The sequence below is a fragment of the Nomascus leucogenys genome, chromosome 7b, assembly GCF_006542625.1.
Source record: "Nomascus leucogenys isolate Asia chromosome 7b, Asia_NLE_v1, whole genome shotgun sequence".
Classification (NCBI taxonomy): domain Eukaryota; kingdom Metazoa; phylum Chordata; class Mammalia; order Primates; family Hylobatidae; genus Nomascus; species Nomascus leucogenys.
Genome location: NC_044387.1, coordinates 53,905,933 through 53,921,184, shown reverse-complemented (window position 1 = coordinate 53,921,184; position 15,252 = coordinate 53,905,933).

Genomic DNA, 15,252 nt, shown 5'->3' with positions numbered 1-15,252 from the left:
TTCAAAATACAAAATAGGTAACTAGGAGTTGTGACCCTGACCTTCATCCTCAAAGCTGCCTCCTTGCTTTCTGCTATGGCCACTGAGAGCTGGAGGAGGTAGGGTTGCCAGTTAAAATACATGACACCCAGTCAAATTCGAATTTCAGATAAACAAGGAATACCATTTAGTATGACTATGTCCCATGCAATATTTGGAATATACTCATGCTGAAAAAATTATCCATGTTTATTTGAAACTCAAATTTAACTGAGCTTGTAGTTTTCGTTTTCATTTGTTCCTTTGTTTTTGCTAAATCTGACAACTTTACCTAGGATCCCCTGATACTGTTTAAAATCACTTTGTCTGTGGCTGTCCCTTAAATGGGCCTGGACTCTGGCAGTCAGATTCCTCCAAGAGTTTTTTAAAGGGCCCACTCAGGACAGGACAGGGACATGGATGGTGTCTGCATCCCAGTGGGGTCTTGGTCACCTTGAAATGGAGCAAAACTAGGGTAAATTTGAACTCCAGGCTTCTGGCTAGGAAAACTAGCCTGTCCCCTCTGGAGGTCACTTGATTCTTTTCAAGTGATTCCGCATAGCTGTGATTGCAACATCCTGGGACACAGAATGTAGAAACTGGAGCCCTGAGGTGTCACCATCAGCCAACATGGTGCTAGGGGATGTTTTTCTCTGTACTAGGTAGACTTGGTCATGTGGGAGCTAGAGATGGGAAAATTGGAGAAGCTGAGAAGTTACATGTGTGTGAATGTGCCTTCTTTGGCAAAAAATTGGAACTTGCTAAGAACCACAGACCCCTCCCCACCCACAGAGGACACAAGGAACATTCTGACTAAGGGAAGAATTTTTACGGACTCCTCATCTAAGAAGCATACCAATGAGCCACCCATCCATTCATCCACACATCCATCCACCTATCCATTCATTCATTCAACAAATGCTTGCTAAGCACCTATTATGTGCCAAGTTTGATGCTGAGTGCTGGGCATACAAGCCCTAAAAGGGACATACATAGTCCTGACCCCATGGATTTCCCCTCTGCAGTGGGAAAAACAAAGAAGGATGTAAGCAACCAAAAAAATAAATAAACTGATTACAGAGTACAAGTTATTTGCAGGATTCATATCCTGTGATCCTTAGTTCACTTTTTACTACATTTAAAAATGCTTTTGTTCATCCCTGTCTCCATTTCTGCCAGTAAAATTGAGCTCCAGGAACCAACTTTTTTGTTATAATATCAAACAATGACATTCCAGGGCCTGGCCTTAACAATGCAAAAGGCTTCACAATTAACAGAGGAAGGCTCAAAAGGCGATGAAGAGGAGAGTTCTTCTCCCCTGTAGTGACCATGGGGTAGATATCTTCCTGCTTCACAAAATGAGCTTCAAATAATTCGATTTGATAAGATGTGAAATTGAGAACATTCTTAGGAACGTGCAGTCTCATTTTTCAGTGCCATATGGAGATGCGTGTGAATATCTATAATTGTTAAGCAACTGGACCTGACAGTACACTGTGAGCAAAAGGGTCCTGAGAAATTCTTAAGACTCTAGAAATTCTTAAGACATTATTTTCATGTCCTGTGAAAACAACGTTCAAAGAGAGTCATGGCATTCTGACTGATTACCTTACCTGACAACGGGCTGCCTGGTAATCACTGCAGTGAGCATCTCTGTGTTATCCAGACAGAAATAGGTGTGGAACAGTAGGGTCAAATCAGAAGAGGAGTCACTGACACTTTCTTCTTCTCCCTTGAGACTGATTGGAGGGAAAGGCCTATGACTCTAGTAGATTCCACATTTTTAATAAAAAGACTGGAAATCTAGCTCTCTAAATAAATAATTTTAATTTGGTGATTAGGAAAGATCATCTCTCATGAGATGGCAAAATGCTGAAAAGCTGAGACCCAAGGTTAAGAAATTCATCCATAAAGGGTAGGAAGAGGTTGAGCGCAGTGACTCGTGTCTGCAATCCCATCATTTGGAAGACCGAGGTGGAAGGATGGCTTGAGCCCAGGAGTTCAAGACCAGCCTGGGCAACTTGACAAGACCCTGTCTCTACAAAAAAAAAAAAAGAAAAAAAAATGTAAATTAGCCAGGTGGCACATTCCTGTGGTCCCAGCTACTCAGGAGGCTGAGGGGGGAGGATAACTTGAACCCAGGAGGTTGAGGCTGCAGTGAACTGTGATCTCGCCACTGCATTCCAACCTACGTGACAGAGTGAGACCCTGTCTCTAATAAATAAGTAAATAGCAAAAATAAAATTAAGAAGAGAGAGAGCAGGAAAAAGAACATTACAGACACAAGAAACAGCAAGTGCACTCCAGCCTGGGTGACAGAATGAGACCCTGTAAACAAAAAAAGAAAAACAGCAAAGGCCTGAGACAGGAGTTAGCTCTTGAGCATTTGAGACACCTAACAAAGTCAGCAGAAGTGGAACATAGAGAGGAAGCACTTGGAGATGAGCTGGAGAGGTCCATGGTGGTCGGCACTCAAGGCTTTGTGGAGCATGCATTTTATTATTCTGGTGATGAGAGTCAATAGATGGCTTCAAGTCAGAGAATGAGCTTTCGCAAAGCAGGCTCAGTCATGCAGAAAGATTAGAATGCAGGATTGGTCACTGTTGGAGCTGACTTCTCATTCTGCATGCACATCGTGGCTCAGCACAGAAGGAGTTTGACTTCTCATAAAATTACCTGCACTTTATAAATAATCTGACTCCCCTGGTCCAATAGAAGCAGAAAGAAAAAAATGTTTACAGCTAAAATAATACAAAACAAAAAAGAACCTGCTTAGCCCTGAGAGCATGAGCATGAGGGACATGTTGTCTACTGCCAGCATGGAGTGGGAAATGAGTTTAGAGTTGGCCCTCCACAGGGGGGATTTGTGGTTCCTTGAAACTGTCAAATAAATCATCCATATTTAGTAACTGTAATGTTGTTTGGGTATTACATTCAATGGATTTCTCTGACACTCCAGGCATCTTATTTCCCCATCCATCAAACTCCCACTCACCATTATACACCCAGCTGAATGGCTAAAGTGGAAGGAACTGACACCACTGAACGTTGGCAGGGATGAGGAGGAACTGGAATGCTCATCTATAGTGAGTGGAAGTACAAAATGGTACAATCGTTTTGGAAAATTTTTAGCAGTTTATTAAAAAGTTAAACAAATTTGTCATATGACCCATTAATCCTGCTCTCAGAAATTTACCTAAAAGAAATGAAAATATATCCTCAAAAAATCTTGTGCAAGAATGTTCATAGCTGCTTTACTCATTATAGGCAAAACCTGCAAATATGTCAGATGTCCATCAACAGGAGAACATAAACTGAGGTATATTCATAGTATTCAGCAATAAAAAAAGAAATGAGTGGTTCAGCATGATGGCTCAAGCTTGTAGTCCCAACACTTTGGGAGGTCAAGGCAGAAGGACTGCTTGAGCCCAGGAATTCAGGACTAGCATGGGCAACATGATGAAACCCTGTCTCTACAAAAAAATACAAAAATTAGCCAGACATGGTGGCCTGTGCCTGTAGTCCCAGCTATCTGGGAGGCTGAGGTGAGAAAATGGCTTGAGCCAGGGAGGTTGAGGCTGCAGTGAGCTGAGATCATGCCACTGAACTCCAGCCTGGGCGACAAAGTGAGACCGTCTCAAAAAAAAAGGGAAGTTGGGCACAGTGGCTCATGCCTGTAATCCCACCACTTTGGGAGGCCGAGGTGGGCAGATCACGACATCAGGAGATCGAGACCATCCTGGCTAACACGGTGAAACCCCATCTCTACTAAAAATACAAAAAATTAGCCAGGCATGGTGGCGGGTGCCTGTAGTTCCAGCTACTCGGGAGGCTGAGGCAGGAGAATGGCACGAACCCAGGAGGCGGAGGTTGCAGTGAACCGAGATCGGGCCACTACGCTCCAGCCTGGGTGAAAGAGCGAGACTCCGTCTCAAAAAAAAAAAAAAAAAAAGAGAGAGCTATTAACATATGTTACAGCATGAAAAAATCTCGGAAGCATTATGCTAGATAAAAAAACAAATAGGGTACATGCTGTGTATGATTTCATTTAGAAAAAGTTCTTGAAAAATAAAAACTAACTTACAGTAATGGAAATCAGATCAGTGGTTGCTTTTAGGAATGAAGGAATTACCTGGCACAATAAAGTTTTCTGTGGTGGTGGTGATGCCTTGTTTCTTAATAGAGATATGGGTTGCACAAGTGTATGCCTTTATCAAACTGATGTAACTGTGTACTTAACATTAAGAATTTCACTGAATATAAAAGATAATGTAACAATTAACTCAAGATGGATTAAACACTTAAATGTAAAACCCAAAACTATAAAAACCATGGAAGACAACCTAGGCAATACCATTCAGGACATAGGAATGGTAAAAGTTTTTATGACAAAAATGCCAAAAGCAATTGAAACAAAAGCAAAATTTGACAAATGGGATCTAATTAAACAAGAGCTTCTGCAAAGCAAAAGAAACTATCAACAGAGTAAACAGACAACCAACAGGATGGGAGAAAATTTTTGCAAACTATGCACCTGACAAAGGTCTAATATTCAGCATCTATAAGGGACTTAACCCAATTTACATGAAATAAACAACCCCATTAAAAAGTGGGCAAAGGACATGAACAGACGCTTTTCAAAAGAGGACATACATGTGGCCAATAAGCATATGAAAAAAAAGCTTAACATCACTGATCATTAGAGAAATGTAAATCAAAACCACAGTGAGATACCATCTCACACCAGTCAGAATAGCTATTATTAAAAAGTCAAAAAATAACAGGTGCTAGCGAGGCTGCTGAGAAAAACGAATTCTTATACACTGCTGGTGGGAGTGTAAATTAGTTCAACCATTGTGGAAAACAGTGTGGCGATTCCTCAAAGACCTAAAAACTGAACTACCATTCAACCTAGCAATCCTATTACTGGGTAGATACCCAAAGGAATATAAATTTTTCTATCATAAAGTCACATGCACACATATGTTCACTGCAGCACTATTCGCGGTAGCCAAGACACGGAATCAACCTAAATACCCAACAATAATAGACTGGATAAAGAAAATATGGTACATATACTCCATAGAATACTATCCTCTGCAGGAACATGGATGGAGCTGGAGGTCACTAACCTCAGCAAACTAATCCAGGAACAGAAAACAAAATACCTCATGTTCTCACTTCTAGGTGGGAACTAAATGATGAGAACACATGGACATATAGAGGGGAACAACACACACCAGGGCCTATCAGAGGGTGAGAAAAGGGAGAGGGCCAGGAAAAATAACTGATGGATACTAGGCTTACTACCTGGGAGATGAAATAATCTGTAAACAAACCCCCATGACATGAGTTAACTATATAACAAACCTGCACATGTACCCTTCAACTTAAAATAAACGTTAAAAAAAGAAAAAAAGAATTTCACTGAATATAAAGGATACCTCATTTTTAATGTAAAAATAAATAAGATTCTATTACTCTGGGCAGTCTTCTCTACCTTTTTGGTGTAGAACTACACCTCAGAGTTACTACACGAGGGGAGGTGGCTGGGGTGCTTATATACCAACTCCTATTAGTCATTGGATGAAGGCTGCTGGAAGTGGAGGTGTAATTCCCCAGCACCTCCAGCTGGCCCTGAGAACCTGCAGAGCAAGCCCAGTGGGCAAAGAGAGCTCCTTTAGGAAAAAAAATGCAGAAATGTGGGCGTCAAGCTGGCATGCAGGAAACTGGCACGTACCAGGGTAATATGGGCGAGGCCCCAACAGCATCCACTACAGGCCCTGTTATGTCTGCTCCTATAGCCTCCTGTGTGTATAATTGTACCCTAACAGTAGAAACAGCAATTAAAAGCTTGGGTTACAGAACCAGGCAGACCAAGCCTCAGATTTCAGCTCTCTCACTTTCTAAGTGACATGTTGGGCAAATGGTGCTTCTTCTGAAAAATGGGGTTCATGCATCGTTGAGGACATTCAGTGAGATAATCTCTGTTCTGTGCTTACCATAGCACATAATATGAACTCTTATTATGGCACATCAGAGAAACTCCGATAAACACTAACAGCAGCAATTATTTTTTCTGCTATGTTCACTCTATTTTCCAAAAAAAAAGTCAAACTCAAAATTTTTCATTAAAGATTTTCTCCCTTAAATTATTTTGAAAATTTAATTGTTGAAAAGATAATACATTTACAAAGTTTGAAATCCAAATTTTTTTCTTTTTTTTTTTTTGAGATGGAGTCTCGCTCTGTCTCCCAGGCTGGAGTGCAGTGGCGCGATCTCAGCTCACTGCAAGCTCCGACTCCTGGGTTCACGCCATTCTCCTGCCTCAGCCTCTGGAGTAGCTGGGACTACAGGCGCCCGCCACAATGCCCAGCTAATTTTTTATATTTTTAGTAGAGATGGGGTTTCACCGTGTTAGCCAGGATGGTCTCGATCTCCTGACCTTGTGATCCACCTGCCTCGGCCTCCCAAAGTGCTGGGATTACAGGCGTGAGCCACCTGGCCGAAATCCAAAATTTATTAAAGGATACACTGAAAAGGCTTTCTCCTTTGACACACCAGCCACCCAGTTGCCCTCCCCACAAGTAAATGAGATTATCAGCATGTTTGTGTATTTTTCCAAAGATATTTGCAGATGGTAGTCTAAAATATTCTAAGTCTGCTTCTGTTTATCTATGGCTGAATCTAGTACATGATTCAGTGTTTGGTTTGGCATGAATAATATATGCAGGTTTTATTTTGAAATCATGTTAGATTTACAGAAGAGTAGCAGAGATGATACAAAGAGTTCTTGGACATCCTTCACCCAGCATCCCCCAATGCTACTATTTTACATAACCACAGTGTGTTTACCAAAACTAAGAAGGTGATGTTGGTACCCTGCAATTAACAATACTACAGATTGTATTTAGACTTTACCAGTTTTTTCATTAAAGTGGATCTAATCCAGGATGGTGTGTTGCATATGTCTTGGCATCCCTTTAGGGCATCGAGATACCCAATGCTCCACATTTAAGAACTGCTAGCACAGAGGAGCATGGAGCACTTTATTGGTGTCACTACCACAGTGGGACTGGAAATTCAGGTCACCACCCTTGCTGTGTGTCCTTGGAAAACTCACCTTTCCTCTCTGGGCTTTAGCCTCCCTTTCAATACAATGCAGCAGTGAAAACATATCAGCCTTTCTGACCTTGTGTGGTCAAAGCAATGTGATGAACTCCACACACTCTAACACCTCTTAGATATCCCAATGTTCATTAGCATGTTAAAGGCTCTGATAAGTCCTGCAACAAAACACCTGTTTTAATATCACTTAACTCAGTATTGCTCAGGCACACTGGATTAGGGAGGCAATTTTTACCCTCCATATTTATCTACAGCAGTGTGTTCCAGAGTAGAGCCTTTAGGGCATGACGGACTAAATGATAATAAAGGCTGCTAACAGAGCCTCAATTTGTTGGGGGTTCAAGAGCAAGCACACTGCCTAGAGAAGGCTGGTCATGAAAACTTGGAAGGAGAGACACAAAGGGGAAGGCTGACCAAAAACTTGGCTGACTTTCCCTTGGCTCCCCAGCTCTTCTTAGCCAGCCCAGATCCTGGGCATTGTGGGACCCCTATAGAGCTGCATGTGGCAACCTCCTTGGAAGGAAACTTAGCAATGTGCCTCAAATTGTCAGTGCACATGCTCTTGAACTCAGTGATCATGTGTCTAGATGCATCCACACCTGAGCACAGAGGGGTTTGTGCAGGCTAATCACAGCCTCATGGCTTGAGGGGGCAAAAGACTGAAAATAATGCAATGTCCCATCATACAGGACTGATTACAGAAGCGACGGTCCATGCAGGCAGTGGAATTCCACACAGCCATTAAGAAAGAAAAAGAGTGTGTGTGTGTGTGTGTGTGTGTGTGTACATGCTCACATGCACCTCACATATACTTGGTCACAATGTACGGCCCATCTCAAGAAGGATAACATGACACTGGGAACCGTGGTTGCCCCCAAATAGAAGAACTGAAAGACCTGGAGGCAGAAGTGGGAGAACTTTATTTTTCACTGACTACTCCTCTGTACCTTCCTAGTTTTGTACCTTGCATGCATTGCTTATTTAATGAATTAAAATAATAATTTCTAAAAGAATGAGACATGGTTTAATTTATCTATAGAATGGAATGCTGTACTATATGCAGTTGTTTAAAAAGAAAGGAAAAAATAAAGAATAGGGAAGCTGTTTATGCACTGAAATGAAAATATCTACACGTTTCAGTGAAAAAAAGCAAAATGTAGAAATACATATGGATTATATTATTCTTGAGTTTAAAATAAGATTATACATATATTTTCTTGTATATATGTATATATGTAAAAAATTCTGGAAGGATATTAAAAAGCTAATATAATCATACGAAAATAATCATAGTTAGTTACGGGGGGTGGCGTGGAAGCAGGAAAGGTTTCACTCTATTCCTTCAAATATAATCAGATATATTACACCTTTATATATTTTATTATATGTATTTGAACAATGAGTATATTACCCCTTCAGAGTTACATAAATATGAATGCAGGAAATCTATATGGACAGATGCATAACAATTTTCCATATATAGTTAAACAGAAAAAGCAAGTTTGCCAAACAGTGTGTATAGTATCATTTGTCTACCAAAAAATGTGTGCGTATCTGTGTGTATGTGAGTGTTTATATACATTTATATACATACATATATATACATTTACACACACACACACAATTGAAAGCACACACTCTTCCTGGAAGAATTCAGAAAAAACTGCTAACAATGACTTCCCCTTTTGAGGGTACCTGGAGACAGACAGGGATTATTCACCCTGAAAAACTACTTGAATGTTTACCACGTGCATAAAAATGTTTTTAATGTTTTAAAAACATCTGTGAAATAATGGTCACCATAACTAAGATTTTAGCAAAAAATTAGAAATAAATGTTTTTCCTTTGGGAAGGATTGATATAAATTTCAGCCCATCCATACTCTAGAATCCTCTTCAGATGTTAAAATATTTGAAAAATTAAATGTCGGCCAGGTGTGGTGGCTCACACCTGTAATCCCAGCACTTTGGGAGGCCGAGGTGGGAGGATCACTTGAGCCCAGAAGTTAAAGGCCAGCCTGGCCAACACAACAAGGCCTCATCTCGACAAAAAATAGAAAAAAATAGCCTGTAGCCCTAGCTACTCAGGAGGTGGGAGGATCACATGTGCCCAGGAGTTTGAGGCTGTAGTGAGCCATGATCACACCACTGCACTCCAGCGTGGGTGACAGAGCAAGATCCTGGCTCAAAACAAGAGCAAAAAAAAAAAAAAACTAAATGTATGTTTATTTACACTGACCTGAAAAGAAACAATGTATTATTAAACAATGTATTATTGTGAAACAACATATTATTATGAAACTATATTATTAAATAATACAATGTATTATTAAGTAAAATTTCAGAACCAAAAATATGATATAACCCAATTTTTGCAGTAAAGCCTCCATGTACTTGTGTGTACACATGCATATATATATTTTATATTTTTTTTTTTTTGAGATGGAGTCTCGCTCTGTCGCCCAGGCTGGAGTGCAGTGGCGCAATCTCGGCTCACTGCAAGCTCCGCCTCCCGGGTTCACGCCATTCTCCTGCCTCAGCCTCTCTGAGTAGCTGGGACTACAGGCGCACACCACCACGCCTGGCTAATTTTTTGTATTTTTAGTACAGACAGGGTTTCACCGTGGTCTCGATCTCCTGACCTCGTGATCCGCCCACCTGAGCCTCCCAAAGTGCTGGGATTACATGCGTGAGCCACCGCGCCTGGCTACACATGCATATATATTGTATTATATAAACAATATGTAGAAGATTCAAATCCTGACTCTCTTACTTATTAGCTGTGTGATCTTAGACTAGCTACTAAAAATTTGGGGGCCTCAGTTTTCTCATTTGTAAAATGGGTGCAACTACTCTACCAGCCTTGAATTAACTCATTTGATTCTTCGAACAACTTAGAGCAGCTGTCCCTAACCTTTTTGGCACCTGAGACCAAATTTGTGGAAGAACTTTCCATGGACGATGAGGGTGGGGATGATTTCAGGATGATTCAAATGTGTTTCATTTATTGTGTACTCTATTTCCACTATATTACATGGTAATATATAATGAAATAATTATCCAACTCATCATAATGTAGAATCAGTGGAAGCCCTGAGCTTGTTTTCCTGCATTTAGACAGTCCCATCTGCAGGTGATGGGAGATAGTGGCAGATCATCAGGCATTAGATTTTCATAAGGAGCATGCAACCTAGAATTCTCACATCCCCAGTTCATAATAGGGTTTGCTCTCCTATAAGAATCTCATGCCACCATTGATCTGACAGGAAGCAGAGCTCAGGTAGTAATGAGAGTAATGGGGGGTGGCTGCAAATATAGATGAATCTCCACTGGCTTGCCTGCAGCTTACCTCCTGATGTGTGGCCCAGTTCTTAACAGGCCATGGACCAGTACTTGTGCATGTCCTGGAGGTTAGCGACCCCTGACTTAAAGCATAATGCCTGTCCCATAGTACACAATTTGTAACTAATAGTTATTGCTATCTATCTCTCTACTATCAGTGTATTAGCCCACTTTCACACTGCTATAAAGGAATACATGAGACTGGGTAATTTATAAAGAAGTTTAATTGACTCACAGTTCCACATGGCTGAGGAGGCCTCAGGAAACTTACTATCATTGCAGAAGGAGAAGCAGTCACCTTCAAAGTGAAGGGGGGAGACCCCCTTATAAAATCATTAGATCTTATGAGAACTCACTCACTATCACGAGAACAGCATAGGGGAAACAGTCCCTGTGATCCAATCACCTCCTTCCCTTCACACACGGGGATTTTCAATTCAAGATGAGATTTGGGTGGAGACACAGAGCCAGACTGTATCAATCAGGAAATTGCTAACATGTTTGATGTGGATTATAGAGACAGGGAGCTGGTGGTGTTCACTGGCACACTCTACGCTGGTTACCCTAGAATATGGGATTTGAGGGGGCCAGGAAGAATCAACACCTTCTATTTTATACACTGCTATGTTGTTTGACTGTTTGGTTTTGGTTTGTTTTTACAACAAACATGCATTATTTTACAATAAGCTAGAAGAAACAATACAAGAAAACAAATTAGTTGCAAGGAGGCAGACGCTCTCCAACCCACAGTTGGGGAGAACAGGGGCTGCATGTAGTATGACCATGCCTCACATTTTGCATCCATAAAGCAGGGAGACAGGACCCAAGCAGCGCACCGTGCATCCTGCAGCTAAATCTGTCCACCTTCCTCCCTTCTGCAAGACACAGGTGCCCAGAGTCAGAAATTACATCTGGGCTGTTCATATTTGTGGCCACTCTCCCCAGTCATTCAGAGCATGGGGAAATTCAGCCTCATGCCACCATTTTTCAAGCACCACCAGTAGAGGAGGAGAAAACAGCTGTGCACCCACCTTGGTCTAAGCACCAATCTCCGTGGAAGATGTTGGGAGAAGCAGCATTTCTTCAAGGGCATTTGCAAAGGGCTTCAATTAACAGAGGGCCTACAAAACCATTAGCCGTGAAATCCCTTCAGCACCCCCTAATGAAGATCCCCTGTGGACAGACCAAGAAAAGGGCTCAAGAAGGAAAAGATGCACCGAAGGTAACACAGCTAGCTAGAAGGTAAAGGAGTCCACATTCAAACACAGATCTGTCCGTTCCAGTGCACAAGCAGTTGAGGCCACACAGAAGCAGAGGTTGGATCCACTGCATTTCAGAGAAACTGTTCATGTATTCAACAAAAATGGAACCAGGTGTTTCGTGCCTGCTACATGCCAGGCCCTGACCTAGACTCTGATAGCACAGAGATTTGTTTGCCATTCAACACAGGTTTATTTAACACTACTCTCCTCCAGGAACTGCGCGAGGCACTGGGGCTACAATGGAGGACAAACAGGCATGATCCCTGCTCTCAGAGTCCCTGCTCTCAGTGTCCCTGCTCTCAGATGCTTTTGCAAATAAGGGGAAACAGTTATTTATCCTAAAATGAAGGTAACATAGTACTTTCTGAGGGGAGGTCCACAGAGCTGATAACGTGAATTTGAATTAATCTGGGGAATCCAGGAAGGCTTCCCTAAAGAAGTGAAGCTTGCACTAAAATCTAAAGAAGAAGTAAAGAAGATGAGGAGGGAACAAAAAGGCATCCAAGTAATGAGAACAGCATGTGCAAAGGCCCTGTGGTAGGACGCACCAAGGACCCAAAGGCAAGCCTTTTGGCTGGACTAGAGAGATCGAGGGGTAGTGCCATGCAAAGTGACAGTGAAAAAGGAGACAATGGCCAGGTGCGGTGGCTCACGCCTGTAATCCCAGCACTTTGGGAGGCCGAGGCGGGTGGATCACCTGAGGTCAGGAATTCGAGACCAGCCTGGCCAACATGGTGAAACCCCATGCCTACTAAAAATACAAAAAAATTAGCCTGGCATCGTGGGTGCCTGTAATCCTAGCTACTCAGAAGGCCAAGGCAGGACAACTGCTTGAACCCAGAAGGTGGACGTTGCAGTGAGCCGAGTTCATTCCATTGCACTCCAGCCTGGGCAACAAGAAGAAAACTCCATCTAAGAAAAATGAAAAAGGAGAGAGATAACGAAAACCCATCCAGGTAATGATCTGGTCTTCCCCCTAAGGCAATGGGAAATCCTCAAAGAATTCTAAGAAAAACTGAAATGATCAGCTTCACCCTCTGGCAATCAAATAAGAGTAAGAGATGTATAAAAAGTAATCACAACCAAAAAGATACACCTGACACAGAATAAGTTCAGGTAGCTGTGCAGTCACCTAATGCAATTAGAGGGATAGGAGCTTCTTAGAGGAGGAGATATTCGAAATAAATTTTTTTTTTTTTTTTTTTTTTTTGAGACAGAGTCTCGCTCTGTCACCCAGGCTGGAGTGCAGTGGCGCAATCTCGGCTCACTGCAAGCTCCGCCTCCTGAGTTCACGCCATTCTCTTGCCTCAGCCTCCCGAGTAGCTGGGACTACAGGTGCCCACCACCACGCCCGGCTAATTTTTTGTATTTTTAGTAGAGACGGGGTTTCACTGTGTTAGCCAGGATGGTCTCGATCTCCTGACCTTGTGATCCACCCGCCTTGGCCTCCCAAAGTGCTGGGATTACAGGCATGAGCCACCCCGCCCGGCTGAAATAAAATATTTTTTAAGCCCATCACAAAATCCTGAATCTGAAAGGTTCAAATGTTCCCTCCAACACAGGTGCAGGCCCACTTCAGAGATGAGGTCCAGGAACCCCAGTCTCATGGTGGCAGACCACACAAGAAGCCACAGGGCTCTCTCTGACTCCTTGCACAGTGCTTACAGGTTTGCCTGGCTGGATTAAGTTCCTAATTTGTCCCTAAGCCTCAGCAACAAGCCAGAGGCTAAACAGGCCTGATGCAAGCAGAACCCTGGGCTCATCCTAGAGTCCCCAGAGTCTCTAACCCACCAGGGGTGGGAGGTGAGACAGGTCTAGGGAGCTGGAAGCCTGTGCTCCTCCCCAGAGAATCTCCTTCTCCCAGCTGGAGAGCCCCCCACAAAACCATCTAAGCAGCCCCGGGGGAGGCATTTAGGTAAGAGGACTCCAGGGAGCCTTCAGAGTAATTTTCAAGGAGGGCTGAGGCCAGTGAGAAAGGGGATTATTAGCTCTGCTCTCTGGAGGGAAGTTGCTGGAGACAAGTCAGTGAGTGGGTTACTCAAGGGAAGGGGCATTTATAGTCCCTTTCCTTCTAAGCAGAGGACATTCATGATGGCTGGGGATTCACACAGAGCCCTACTGAGGAAACAACCACAGCAGTGATAATAGCTCAATAAAAATAAATCGATATGAAGAACTCTTACAACTCAACAACTAAAAGACAAACAGCTCCATTTTTTTAATGGGCAGAGGACCCGAAGAGACATTTCTCCAAAGAAGATATGCAAACGGCCAACAAGCACATGAAAAGATGCTCAATGTCATTCATCAGAAAAATGCAAATCAAAACCACAGTAAAATCTCACTTCGCACCCTTATGAATAGCTATAATTAAAAAAAAAAACAGATAATAGCAAGTATTGGCAAGGATGTGGAGAAATTGGAACCTTTATACACTGCTGGTAGAAATATAAAACAGTGCAGCCACTTTAAAAGATGGTTGACAGTTTCTCAATGACTTAAACCTACCAGCAATTCAACATGTGTGTGTGTAGGTGCATACCCAAAAGAACTAAAAACAAGTGTTCAAACAGATACTAGTATACCAATGTTCATGGCAGCATTATTCACAGTGGTCAAAAGTTGGAAACAACTCCAATATCCATCAACAGATGAGTGGATAAGTAAAATGTGATATATACATTCAACGAAATATTATTTAGCCATAAAAATGAATGAAATAGGCCAGGTGCAGTGACTCACGCCTGTAATCCCAGCACTTTGGGAGGCCGAGGCAGGTGGATCATGAGGTCAGGAGATCGAGACCATCCTGGCTAACATGGTGAAACCCCGACTCTACTAAAAATATAAAAAATTAGCCGGGCGTGGTGGCGAGTGCCTGTAGTCCCAGTTACACAGGAGGCTGAGGCAGGAGAATGGCGTGAATCCGGGAGGCGGAGGCTGCAGTGAGCCGAGATTGGCACCACTGCACTCCAGCCTGGGCGACAGAGTGAGACTCCATCTCAAAAAAAAAAAAAAATGAATGAAATACTGATACATGAGACAACATGGATGAACCTTGAAAACATGCTAAGTGAAAGAAGCCAAGCATGTATTGTATGATTCCATTTATATGAAATACCCAGAATAGTCAAATTGATAGAGACAGAAAGCTGATTAGTGGTTGCCTAGGTTTTGGGGGAAGGAGGCAAGGGGGAGTGACTGCTAATAGTTGTCGGATTTCCTTTCAGGGTAATGAAAATGTTCTGGAACCAGATAATGATGATGCTTACACAACCTTGTAAATGGACTAAAGACCACTGAATTGTTGACTTTAGAAAGATTAAAATGGCAAATTTTAGGTTATGTGTCTTTCACCACAACTCTTAAAATCTAGGAACATAAATAAACAGATGGATTGGGAAACCTCCCAGTAGCTCCTCAGCACACCCAGGATAAAATCCAAAAGACAAGCTCTTACATACAAGGCCCCATATGAGTTATCCTCCCCTCTCTCATTCAGC